Source organism: Lolium perenne, chromosome 1, assembly GCF_019359855.2.
Source record: "Lolium perenne isolate Kyuss_39 chromosome 1, Kyuss_2.0, whole genome shotgun sequence".
Taxonomy (NCBI): Eukaryota; Viridiplantae; Streptophyta; class Magnoliopsida; order Poales; family Poaceae; genus Lolium; species Lolium perenne.
The window spans coordinates 127,865,285-127,880,093 of record NC_067244.2 but is presented as its reverse complement, the minus strand read 5'-3'; positions in this window follow the sequence as shown (position 1 = coordinate 127,880,093).

Genomic DNA, 14,809 nt, shown 5'->3' with positions numbered 1-14,809 from the left:
TTCCGGAACTAACCTATTGACGAGATGCCGAAGGGCCAGTTGCTGTTTTCTGCTGTTTTTGGTTTCAGAAATCCTAGTAAGGAAATATTCTCGGAATCGGACGAAATCAACGCCCAGCATCTTAGAATCCCCGGAAGCATCCAGAACACCCGAGAGTCGCCAGAGTGGACCCACAGGGGGCCCAGGAGGTAGGCCGGCGCGGCCCAGGCCCTGGCCGCGCCGCCCTATCATCTCACCGCCTCTTCGACCCTCTGACGCCGCCTCTTCGCCTATTTAAGCCCCCTCGACCTAAAACCTCGAAAAAAAGCCACGGTACGAGAAACCATCCAGAGCCGCCGCCATCGCGAAGCCAAGATCTGGGGGACATGAGTCTCTGTTCCGGCACGCCGCCGGGACGGGGAAGTGCCCCCGGAAGGCTTCTCCATCGACACCACCGCCATCTTCATCAACGCTGCTGTCTCCCATGAGGAGGGAGTAGTTCTCCATCGAGGCTCGGGGCTGTACCGGTAGCTATGTGGTTCATCTCTCTCCTATGTACTTCAATACAATAATCTCATGAGCTGCCTTACATGATTGAGATTCATATGATGATGCTTGTAATCTAGATGTCATTATGCTAGTCAAGTGGATTTTACTTATGTGATCTCCGGAGACTCCTTGTCCCACGTGCGTAAAGGTGACAGTGTGTGCACCGTGTGGGTCTCTTAGGCTATATTTCACAGAATACTTATTCGCTGTTATGAATGGCATAGTGAAGTGCTTATTTATATCTCTTTATGATTGCAATGTGTTTTGTATCACAATTCATCTATGTGCTACTCTAGTGATGTTATTAAAGTAGTTTATTCCTCCTGCACGGTGTAATGGTGACAATGTGTGCATCGTGTAGTACTTGGCGTAGGCTATGATTGTGATCTCTTGTAGATTATGAAGTTAACTATTGCTATGATGGTATTGATGTGATCTATGCCTCCTTTCGTAGCGTGAAGGTGACAGTGTGCATGCTATGTTAGTACTTGGTTTGGTTATGTTGATCTGTCATGCACTCTAAGGTTATTTAAATATGAACATCGAATATTGTGGAGCTTGTTAACTCCGGCATTGAGGGTTCGTGTAATCCTACACAGTTAGTGGTGTTCATCATCCAACAAGAGGGTGTAGGGTCTAGCATCTATCTATTTATTCTGTTATGTGATCAATGTTGAGAGTGTCCACTAGTGAAAGTATGATCCCTAGGCCTTGTTCCTAAATACTGCTATCGCTGCTTGTTTACTGTTTTACTGCATCTGTACTGTCCACAATATTACCACCATCAACCACACGCCAGCAAGCACTTTTCTGGCGCCGTTACTGCTGCTCATACTATTTCATACCACCTGTATTTCACTATCTCTTCGCCGAACTAGTGCACCTATTAGGTGTGTTGGGGACACAATAGACTTCTTGCTTTGTGGTTGCAGGGTTGCTTGAGAGGGATATCTTTGACCTCTTCCTCCCTGAGATCGATAAACCTTGGGTGATCCACTTAAGGGAAACTTGCTGCTGTTCTACAAACCTCTGCTCTTGGAGGACCAACACTGTCTACAAGAATAGAAGCTCCCGTAGACATCATGCCCTGACTCTCTTTTCCCATCACTGTCGATGAAAAAGTGTATCTGGCATGGCCCATTCAGAAGATCTGCGGGTGATATATTGTATGGCTCGGGAACCATGGCCTATTATTTTGTCTACTGGAGCTTGGCGCGTCTCGATGATCATTGCGCTGCTTGTTACCTCTCAGGTAATCATCCGTATGATTTCCTCCACTCTTTCCTCAGAAGCCAGCCGCCACTTGGTTGGGACCGTCGTAATGTGAGAACTGACGAGAATATCGTCGCCTATTTTGATTGTTGTTTCTGTTGCGATCTTCTTCGGGTGATCTGTGTCGTTTATTATGAACAACATCTTCTCCATCCGCCCAGCGATTCGCTATCTCCATGAGATCTGCTATTGTTCTTGGCCTGGATCTGCCCAAATCCTCGATTAAGTCTCTTCTTTGGATCCCCGCGACAAATGCGTCGATTGCTCTTTCGTCAGATATGTTTTCTGCCGAATTTTTTATGACGTTCCACCACTGGATGTACATCCTCATTGGTTCATCATACTTTTGTTTGCAGGCTCTCAACACTTCTATTGACGCGGGTTTCTTGGATGTTGAGCGGAAATTTTTCAAGAACATGTCCTCGAAAGTTTCCCAGTTGTCGATGGATCCTTCCGGTAATTTCTTTATCCATGATCTTGCGGCTCCGCTAAGGTGAACATGGATGCTCTGCATTGCAGTTGCCCAAGTTCTCCCTATTAACTTCACTGTTTCTAGGTAATCTACCAGCCAGTCCTCTGGGTCTTGTAAGCCATCGAACTTTTTGTAATTATCGGGTAACTTAAACCCAGAAGGAACCTGAGTTTTACAGACTCGTCGAGTAAAATAGGGGAGCCTGCACATGTCCTCTTTGTCGACTTCTGGTGATTGCCGACGTTCTCTTCTCTCCTGCCGTGCTCTATCGACTCGAGCTTGTATCGCTGTGTCTCTTGGGTCCCCAGATCGAGGAGGATCTCGCGCTGCCGAAGTAGGTTGAGGATTATTTCACCTTGGTGCGCTCTTGGGTTGCGACGCACTTGCTCCTTGTATCGCTGTCCCCATGACTCCAACTCCTGCCATGGCCATGTTATACAATGTTTCCCTGGGATATCCTGCAGGTGGTTTAGATGCTAATATGAAAGCATGTGTCACCATATATCCTGCTTCCGGTGTTTTGGGGATGATGTGCCCTATTGTATCTATCGAAATAAATGACATGTCGAGGTTCTGTATCAGATTCTCTCTTTCATGCTCAGGCACATTAGCTAGCCGAGATTTTCCTCTCGTGCGTGCTGCTTGGTGACTGTCTCCCGAGGTTCCCGAGTGTTGGCTCAAGTTGGCTCTACGCCTACTCGACGCTGAGGCTGCATCTTTTCTCTGCTCCAGTACAACTTTCTCCTTTTCTATCTCCCGTCTGACACGAGCGAGTCTATATTGATATGCTTGCATCTCCTGTAATGTAGTTGTAGTGGTCATCGGCTCCGTGCCATTCATGGCTCTTGCTGCTCTGTCCCAGGCTACCTCCGGAAGTTGTAATTTCTCCCGCAGTGTGGGCCCGACGTATTTATTTCCCAATCCTCGCATGAGATCAGCGGATCGATGTATGGATTTCCCAAATCATCGAAAGCCTCTGATGTTTCGTCCTCCTGGCGACTTGAGTCACCAATTGCACAGACTTGATGATATTTTGTCATTGTGTTTTCATCTTCGGGGTCGGTGACACCGTCGTAACGATCGGTGAAGACCTCCCGAATAGAAGTAGATCTGTCGATGAAGTCGAAGCTGTCGATGCTCTCAGAGTCGATGTCTAGATCGGAATCCATGAACGACCCGAAAGACATCCCTCCGAGCAGATTGGCGAGTTCTCTGCTGGCGGCGGGCTTGACGTAGCTTGCCGACGAAGTCTCCTCGTTGCTTGACTCGATTGATGCTGATGATCTCGAGAAATCGGAATCAACCGCTAACGGTCCCGAAAGAATAGGTGCCACTAGGCGATGTGATCCTTCTCTCCCAACGCAGAAGTGGAGGCTCCCGAACGTCATCTCCATTGGCTCCTCCTGATAGGCATATGCATCCACACGGGCGGGAGGGTGAGGAACAAAATCAACGAGACCAATTTTGATCTGTTTACCTCCATCCATCGTGTTGCTTGCCACCGATGATGTTGACGATGTTGAACGTGCCATCGAGATCAACTCCTTGTCGCCTCCAATCCCCACAGATGGCGCCAATTGACAAGGTATTAACTTGTCAATGCCTACAAGTTGTAGACTAGGGTTTCGCGGAAAGTAAAGGGCAAGTAGATCTCGAAGGTTTCTGCCGAAAAGGTGCTCGACCGTTAAAAACTAGGGTATGTGTGGACGATGATTCGATCCTTTCTTTCTCCCTCGGATCCCCTTTATATAGGAGGTCGAGCCAAGGGTTTCATATCGTACAAGTTTACAATGTTTGGAAGGTTTACACGAGTCCTCTTCGTATTACATCAAGACTTCCTAATACATCTATCTTCCATATCAATACTTATTGGGCTTCCGAGCTTCAAAGAATTCGGGTCGTGGGCCTTCAGTTATCCCCGGGTACCTTATTCGGCAGGCCCATTAGGGATGCCTATGTCAGTCGTGCCTCCTCTTGCTCGTGGAACTTCCGTCGTCGCCTTTCTCTAAACCGAAGCCCCTCATGGTGGGCATTATCGAGGAACCGCCTCGTCACCGGCTTACAACGATCGAGCCGGCCTACTTCGATCACACCACAGGCAACATCAACAATGGAGATGATGTGGTGGTGGCCTTCCCAGGGCCAACATATATGCTTCCCTTCTTGCTCTTGGCACTAGCAGGTGTTCTACTTGCATATCTACTAGTTGTGCATGTTTGTCTGGTTGTGTTAAGTTGACTAGTGCACTTGTGATGATTCTTTCGCTAATTAAACTCACTAAAAAATTGCTTAATACCTAACAACCCAAAACCCTTATATGTTTAGGAATTTTTCACCATCTAGTTTTGCTGTTGCGCTCGAACCGAGCCCATTATGAGGTCTCATTTAAAGAGATGGAAAAATAAAAACCATCTTTCGGCTCACTGTTATGGCCATGGACATGCACTGGTTAGCGGCTATAACTACGAGAGGTATGCTTTCTCCTGGCAAGGATAAAGTGTTCATGAAGGACACCATTCTATTTGCGAGTTCCATTCTCAGTGTGATGCAAGACAAGTTGGTGGATGCCTATCTGAAAGTGCATGGAGACGCCATGTGTGTTTTGGTAATTAATGTCAATCCCCATAGACTAATGTTTACATTGAGTTATGTTTGTAAAAAAATTCCATAGACAATGCTTGGACCATATGTTGGTTTCAATGTTGAAATAAAAAGATGAAGTGATGACCAATGCATTAATCAAGGAGTGTTCCGAAGATTGGTCATAAGAGGAGATTGAGACTATGGCAAGTATGTCTTATTTAAAGAAGATTGAGTGATCTCTCATGTGTATCTTCAAGACATCAACAAGATGAAGAAAGAAGAAATAACGTGAAAGTTTAAGATAAGTTATCTCGAAGAGGTCATATGCTCGGAGCTTGCCATCCATATGGTGCTCGATCATGGATATGCGAATATGCGCCGAAGAAGAAGCTCTCCCATAGTAGATTATGGGAGAGAAAACCACATGACTTCATCAAGCAAGCACAATCAAGAAAGATGTTTCATCTTCATCATCTATCTCAAGTGGAATGCGCAACTTTAAGATATTTTCTTATCGATCTCGTGGTTTACTTGGGAGACCGATTTATATGATAGATGCTCATACTATCAAAAGGGCCCTCGAGTGAGTAACTTGTTCGTACCATTTGGAGAGAGATCAAACTCTTGTATACTTGGCATCATCTTTCTTGGTTTTTATTTGGATCATATCTATGTGGTGTTTTAGAGCTTGTGCTTATTCTCATGAAAAGCTCTAGTTTATAAAAAAATGGAGTTTGCACGAATTACTTGATGCGTTTTCGATATTGAAGTTTTATCGGTTCTTCGTGTTGTGAAGTTTCACCTCTAAATTTTTGGAAAATCTACCCCACTTTTTTTGGGTTAGCGCATGTCGTTATATTTCCAAAAAAATTGGTTTCAATCGAAGTTTCCAAGCTCTAGATATTGTAGTTTTCGTAAAGAGATTTCTGGAAAAATTGGAGGCCGGAAGTTCCAGCCATACCGGTCGGTACTATCGCTGGGCACGTCGGTTGCTTCCCATTTCTTCCTTCCCCATTTTGGATGAACGGAATCTGCCCGGTGATACCTACCTCCCTACTTTCGGCCAAGTTCGGGAAACTCGATTTGGGGTTGCAGAAGGGGTACTGGGAGCATTTTGCGGGTTCCCGGAAGTTGGCCGGTACTAACAGCCACCAGTAGTACCGCCCTACTTTCGCTCACTCCTTTTTTGCTTTTTTTACCATTGGGATGGTTTTCCTCATGGCTGGTAGTACTAATCCAAAGGGGCGGAAGTTCCGGTCCTACGTTTCTGCACTTAACAGTTAGATTTTCAGGATACCTATTTAAAGGGCTTTCTTCCCTAGTGGTACCCAATCTTGCACATATCATTCTTGCCCCATTGTTTACCTTCCTTGAGCTTTATATATCTCTATTTCCTCAAGATTATTGCTCCCATTTTAGGAAAAGATAAAGGATATCTAGATATACAATTTTACTAATCAAATGCCTTCTTTGTTAGGGAATCCTCTAGATCTAGATCTTGGAGAAATTTGTTGTTCTCCTTTTTTAATTCTTCCTCTCTTGTTCCCTCAACAGATTTAATAGCTTTGGTGGAATTTTAGAGTGAAGTACTTTCCATTGCATTTGGTGCATCATTTTTATTTCTCCACAGTGATACGTGGAAGTGAAATTTCTTTAGATATTTCTCTCTGGTGCTTGTACCAGGAGCTTGTTCATCTTGGGTCTTTGGACCCTAGATGGCTTGGTGATCTTTGTGGTGTTTTTAGGGCATCTGATTAAGTTGTGGAGCTTCCTCAAGAGTGAGGCATTTGTGGCGATTTCTTGAGAAGCCTCCAATTAAATTGTGGAGATTTCCCAAGCTTTTATAGGTTCGGTGACCACCTTCAAGATTCCATAATGGATCGCGAACTTCCCTTTTGGTGGGAAGGCTCGAGGAGAATATATATAGTGAGGCTTTCACGACGTTTTGGGTGCTTCGGCCTCCAGACCGCTCAAACAGAGAGTAGCACTCGCAAGAGTGTGAACTTCGGGATACATCCTCGTCTCGGTGTGCCTCGATTATTTCTATACTCAAGCTCTTTACATATGCACTTTACTTTGTCATAGCCTTCATGCACGAAGTTATGTATCTTGCTATCATATAGGTGCTTATCATAAATTTTTGGTACACATAGTTGAACCGTAATATATATAGGTTTTATGCTTGATAAATTAAATGCTAGTTTTCTTCCGCATTTGTTCAAGCCATTACCATAAAAAATTTAAACTATTCACCCCCTCTAGGCAGCATCCATTTCCTTTAACTATCTTCAAATACGAGACAAAAAGTAATTGTGGGACGCGCCCCTGAGTTTGCATGGATGATGCCATGAACTGTATGCTATGGAGAAGTTTAGCGACTACATAATGGTTGAGAACCAATCTGTAGTGGAACAAGCTCATGAGCAACAGATCATGGCAAATGAACTTCATCTCCTCAAGTGTGTGCTACTGGACAATTTCTCTGTGGGTTGCATTGTCACTAAGCTTCATTCTTCGTGGAGAAACTTTTCCACTTCCCGAAAGCATGAGATGTAGGAGTTCTCGGCTGAGGAACATTTGCATCTCTTGTTGCTAGTTTTGGCTGTGCGGTTGGTCAATTACCATTTACCTATCTTGGGCTCCCTTTGGGTGTGACTAAACCTACTATCCATGATCTTTCACCTCTGGTTGGTTTGGTTGAAAGGAGGCTAAATGCAAGAGCCCGCTTTCTTAGTTATGGTGGATATCTGGAGTTTGTAAGATCAATGCTTTCAACCTTACCTCCCTTCTATATGTCCTCTTAAAAATCAGAAAACGGTGATGAATATTTGTAATAGGGCACAAAGACATTGTCTTTGGGCCAATGATGAAGATTCCTCATTGGTGAATGCGTTGGCAGCTTGCTCCCTGGTTTGCCGCCCCAAGAAGCATGGGGGGCTGGGGGTTTTAAATCTCGAGCTTCAAAATAAAGCGCTTCTTATGAAACAACTGAACAAATTTTATTCTCGAGCAGATGTCCCTTGGGTCAAATTAGTATGGTCTTTATACGGTGATAGTGTACCGCATACAAAATCTCGGAGAGGATCATTTTGGTGGAAGGATATCTTCAGTTTTGTGGATGAATATAGGAGTATTTCTTAGTGCAAAATTGGAAATGGTTCCTCGGTTTTATTTTGGAAGGATTTTTGGGCGAATGGGGAGATTCTTTGTGATAAATACCCACGCCTTTTCTCATATGCACTAGATGAAGATGTCTTTGTGGCTTCATTAGCTTCAAATGGTGATATTACCTCTTGCTTCTCTCGCTGCCACTCTCTGTTGAGGCATTCCAAGAACTCCAGGAAGTGAGCCAGCTTGTGCAAGCAACTACCATTGATGGTGTTGTGCTGGAACAGAGGGTATTTGTGTGGGGAGCCAAATACACTCCGTCCAGCTACTATAATTTCTTATTTGGGCAAGTTCCTGTAGATGAAACACTTAGTGCAATTTAGTCTTCTAAGGCTTTGCCTAAACTCAAGGTCTTCCTTTGGCTGATGATGCATGATCGGCTGAACACCCAAGATATTATGATTCGTAAGAATTGGAATGTGGACACAAATCCGACTTGTGTCCTCTGCAATACTGCACATATTGAGACAAGGAGTCATATGTTCTTTGAGTGTGAGTTTGCAATCAATTGCTGGAATACGGTGAATATTCAGTGGGCGCCAAATTTAACTTTTTCGGGTATTCAGTGAACACACTAAGCTGGTCTGTGCCCAATAATGGAGATGATAATCGACATGCTCTTGAGAGAGTGACGCGATATCTAAAGGGAATCATGAACCATGTAATTGATGATATTGAGTTTCCGAGAGGACCTGAAGAGTATAGTGATTCAAATTAATCTCATATAGTGATGAGATGAAGGACATATGTGGATATGTATTCACTCTTGATGGTGGCGCTATTTCCTAGAAGTCTTGCAATATACCATCTTTACGAGATCAACAATGGAGTCAGAACTCACAACATTAGACAAAACAACATATCGAAGCGGAATGGCTTCATGAGCTTTGACGGACTTCAAGATTGTTGAGAAACTAATACCGTCTATCCTTATGAATTGTGACAACCAAACTATGATTATCAAAGTGAAAATTCAAAGGATAATATGACGATTTCAAAACATGCTAAGAGTAGACTAAGGTTTGCCATAAAACTGAAAAAACTCAGGAGTTATAGCGTTGGATTATGCCCAAACGGCTAGGAATATGACAGATCCTTTTAAAAAGGGACTGTCAAGGAACATGATAGACCCTGCATTGATGGAGATAGATTCATGACCCACGTGAGTTACCGAGGGGGTAACCCAACCTATGTGATGGAAGATACCATGAATTAGAACCTCAGAAAACAAGCTGGAGCAACTGAGTTGAGAGAACTTTATTCCCCCACTTTGCTGCAGATGAAATTCTCTCATAGATACTATATGTCAGATTAACTATGTCTTGGTGTGTTCTAAGCGTCTCTCTATGAGCCAGAGATGCCGTCCTACATGGTGGTCTTGAAATAACGCACTTATATGAGTGAAACTGTTAGTCACAATGCCTGATATTTGGATGAATCTCTAATAAGCTCATGAAAGGCCGAGGTGTATGACTTATAAGCTCCACCCAAGGGGAATCCCATGTTGGCTTAGCACCGAGCAAACATTGAGCGAAACTTGTTGCACAAGAATGACAATTCAAGGCCAAGTCCATTGTTCAATTGTAGTCAAGCGCATATCCTTGCCTAGGTTGGAATTCAACTTAACAGTCTCCACTGAAGTGCATGTATATTAAACATTGATTAGAGCAATTGTGCCATAATATGTGCTTCTAAGATCTGGTGGGGGATTTTTAGATGTAGATAGGTTACATCCCATGTAACCTATGATTACTGACATCTCAAGGTCTAATACTATGGCAGTTGGTTGGGTGGTTGTGGTGGCTGATGTCTACGCCCCCTCCTTTTCCTGTAGACAGTGTTGGGCCTCCAAGAGCAGAGGTTTGTAGAACAGCAGCAAGTTTCCCTTAAGTGGATCACCCAAGGTTTATCGAACTCAGGGAGGAAGAGGTCAAAGATATCCCTCTCATGCAACCCTGCAACCACAAAGCAAGAAGTCTCTTGTGTCCCCAACACACCTAATAGGTGCACTAGTTCGGCGAAGAGATAGTGAAATACAGGTGGTATGAATAAGTATGAGCAGTAGCAACGGTGCCAGAAAATAGCTTGCTGGCGTGTAGTTGATGGTGGTAGTATTGCAGCAGTAGTAACGCAGTAAAACAGTAAACAAGCAGCGATAGCAGTATTTAGAAACAAGGCCTAGGGATCATACTTTCACTAGTGGACACTCTCAACATTGATCGCTTAATAAATAACTCTTTCTCATATGTGCTACATACACTCTTTTGTTGGATGATGAACACATTGCGTAGGATTACACGAACCCTCAATGCCGGAGTTAACAAGCTCCACAATAATGTTCATATTTAAATAACCTTAGAGCATAATAGATCATTGCAAAATAAACCAAGAACTAACATAGTGCACACACTGCCCACATTACACTATGAAGGAGGAATAGATCACATCAATACTATCATAATGATAATTAACTCCACAATCTACAAGAGATCGTGATCATAGCCTACGACAAGAACCACATGGTGCACACACTAGTCACCTTTACACCATGCAGGAGGAATAGACTACTTTAATAACATCACATGAGTAGCACACAACTAGTAGCGATACAAAGCTCATCATATGGATCTCAATCATGTAAAGCAGCTCATGAGATCATTGTATTGAAGTACATAGGAGAGAGATTAACCACATAGCTACCGGTACAGCCCCGAGCCTCGATGGAGAACTACTCCCTCCTCATGGGAGACAGCAGCGGTGATGAAGATGGCGGTGGTGTCGATGGAGGAGCCTTCCGGGGGCACTTCCCCGTCCCGGCGGCGTGCCGGAACAGAGACTCCTGTCCCCCAGATCTTGGCTTCGCGATGGCGGCGGCTCTGGAAGGTTTCTGTGGGTTTCGTCGAACGTATCAGGGTTTTCGCGACAGAGGCTTTAAATAGGCGGAAGGGCAGCCTCGGAGGGGGCCTGGGGCCACCACACCATAGGGCGGCGCGGCCCCCCCTCTGGCCGCGCCAGGGTGTAGTGTGGGGCCCCCAGGGCTTCCCTCTGGCGGCTCTCGGGTGTTCTGGATGCTTCCGGGCAAAATAGGAACCTGGGCGTTGATTTCGTCCGATTCCGAGAATATTTCGTTACTAGGATTTCTGAAACCAAAAACAGCAGAAACAAAGAATCGGCACTTCGGCATCTTGTTAATAGGTTAGTTCCAGAAAATGCACGAATATGACATAAAGTGTGCATTAAACATGTAGATATCATCAATAATGTGGCATGGAACACAAGAAATTATCGATACGTCGGAGACGTATCAGCATCCCCAAGCTTAGTTCTGCTCGTCCCGAGCAGGTAAAACGATAACAAAGATAATTTCTGGAGTGACATGCCATCATAACCTTGATCATACTATTTGTAAAGCATATGTAGTGAATGCAGCGATCAAAACAATGTATATGACATGAGTAAACAAGTGAATCATATAGCAAAGACTTTTCATGAATAGTACTTCAAGACAAGCATCAATAAGTCTTGCATAAGAGTTAACTCATAAAGCAATAATTCAAAGTAAAGGCATTGAAGCAACACAAAGGAAGATTAAGTTTCAGCGGTTGCTTTCAACTTGTAACATGTATATCTCATGGATATTGTCAACATAGAGTAATATAATAAGTGCAATATGCAAGTATGTAGGAATCAATGCACAGTTCACACAAGTGTTTGCTTCTTGAGGTGGAGAGAAATAGGTGAACTGACTCAACAATGAAAGTAAAAGAATGGTCCTTCATAGAGGAAACGCATCGATTGCTATATTTGTGCTAGAGCTTTGATTTTGAAAACATGAAACAATTTTGTCAACGGTAGTAATAAAGCATATGTATCATGTAAATTATATCTTACAAGTTGCAAGCCTCATGCATAGTTAACTAATAGTGCCCACACCTTGTCCTAATTAGCTTGGACTACCGGATCATCGCGATACACATGTTTTAACCAAGTGTCACAATGGGGTACCTCCATGTCGCCTGTACAAAGGTCTAAGGAGAAAGCTCGCATTTTGGATTTCTCGCTTTTGATTATTCTCAACTTAGACATCCATACTGGGACAACATGGACAACAGATAATGGACTCCTCTTTAATGCATAAGCATGTGGCAACAATTATTATTCTCATATGAGATTGAGGATATATGTCCAAAACTGAAACTTCCACCATGAATCATGGCTTTAGTTAGCGGCCCAATGTTCTTCTCTAACAATATGCATGCTTAACCATAAGGTGGTAGATCTCTCTTACTTCAGAGAAGACGAACATGCATAGCAACTCACATGATATTCAACAAAGAATAGTTGATGGCGTCCCCAGAATCATGGTTATCGCACAACAAGCAACTTAATAAGAGATAAAGTGCATAAGTACATATTCAATACCACAATAGTTTTTAAGCTATTTGTCCCATGAGCTATATATTGCAAAGGTGAATGATGGAATTTTAAAGGTAGCACTCAAGCAATTTACTTTGGAATGGCGGAGAAATACCATGTAGTAGGTAGGTATGGTGGACACAAATGGCATAGTGGTTGGCTCAAGTATTTTGGATGCATGAGAAGTAATCCCTCTCGATACAAGGTTTAGGCTAGCAAGGCTATTTGAAACAAACACAAGGATGAACCGGTGTAGCAAAACTCACATAAAAGACATATTGTAAACATTATAAGAATCTACACCGTCTTCCTTGTTGTTCAAACTCAATACTAGAAATTATCTAGACCTTAGAGAGACCAAATATGCAAACCAAATTTTAGCATGCTCTATGTATTTCTTCATTAATGGGTGCAAAGCATATGATGCAAGAGCTTAAACATGAGCACAACGATTGCCAAGTATCACATTACCCAAGACATTTTAGCAAATTACTACATGTATCATTTTCCAATTCCAACCATATAACAATTTAACGAAGAAGAAACTTCGCCATGAATACTATGAGTAGAAACTAAGGACATACTTGTCCATATGCTACAGCGGAGCGTGTCTCTCTCCCATAAAGTGAATGTTAGGATCCATTTTATTCAAACAAAACAAAAAACAAAAACAAACCGACGCTCCAAGCAAAATACATAAGATGTGATGGAATAAAAATATAGTTTCAGGGGAGGAACCTGATAATGTTGTCGATGAAGAAGGGGATGCCTTGGGCATCCCCAAGCTTAGACGCTTGAGTCTTCTTAGAATATGCAGGGGTGAACAACGGGGCATCCCCAAGCTTAGAGCTTTCACTCTCCTTGATCATGTTGCATCATACTCCTCTCTTGATCCTTGAAAACTTCCTCCACACCAAACTTAGAACAACTCATTAGAGGGTTAGTGCACAATAAAAATTAACATGTTCAGAGGTGACATAATCATTCTTAACACTTCTGGACATTGCATAAAGCTACTGGACATTAATGGATCAAAGAAATTCATCCAACATAGCAAAAGAGGCAATGCGAAATAAAAGGCAGAATCTGTTAAAACAGAACAGTTCGTATTGACAAATTTTATCGAGGCACCAGACTTGCTCAAATGAAAATGCTCAAATTGAATGAAAGTTGCGTACATATCTGAGGATCACTCACGTAAATTGGCATAATTTTTTGAGTTACCTACAGAGAAAACAGCCCAGATTCGTGACAGCAAAGAAATCTGTTTCTGCGCAGTAATCCAAATCTAGTATGAACCTTGCTATCAAAACTTTACTTGGCACAACAAAACACAAAACTAAGATAAGGAGAGGTTGCTACAGTAGTAAACAACTTCCAAGACACAAATATAAAATAAAGTACTGTAGCAAAATAACACATGGGTTATCTCCCAAAAAGTTCTTTCTTTATAGCCATTAAGATGGGCTCAGCAGTTTTAATGATGCACTCGCAAGAAATAGTATTTGAAGCAAAAGAGAGCATCAAGAGGCAAATACAAAACACATTTAAGTCTAACATGCTTCCTATGAAGAGGAATCTTGTACACAAATAAATTCATGAAGAGCAAAGTGACAAGATTAGGAAGATAAAACAAGTATAGCTTCAAAAATTTAAGCACATAGAGAGGCATTTTAGTAACATGAAAATTTCTACAACCATATTTTCCTCTCTCATAATAACTTTCAGTAGCAACATGAGCAAACTCAATAATATAACCATCACATAAAACATTCTTATCATGAGTCTCATGCATAAAATTATTACTCTCCACATAGGCATAATCAATTTTATTAGTAATAGTGGGAGCAAATTCAACAAAGTAGCTATCATTATTATTCTCATCATCAAATATAGGAGACATATTGTAATCATAATCAAATTTATCCTCCATAACAGGTGGCAACAAAAGACTACTATCATCATCATAAATAGGAGGCAAAGTATCATCAAAGTAAATTTTCTCCTCAATGCTTGGGGGAGTAAAAAGATCATGAAAACCAGCTTCCCCAAGCTTAGAACTTTCTATATCATTATCAACAATGGTGTTCAAAGCGTTCATACTAATATTACTACCAGCATGCAAATAAGATTCCATAGGTTTTTTAATTTTCGCATCAAACAATCCATGTTTTAAATCAGGAAATAGCATAAGAAGCTCATTCTTGTCCATTATGCCAAACTAGTGTAAACAAGAAACAAAAAGATGCAATTGCAGGATCTAAAGGAAATAGCTTCGAGTACTTATAACGGCGAAAATAGCTTAGTAGCCGAGATCCGGAGTGTGAGTACCTTTTACCTTTCCTCCCCGGCAACGGCGCCAGAAAATAG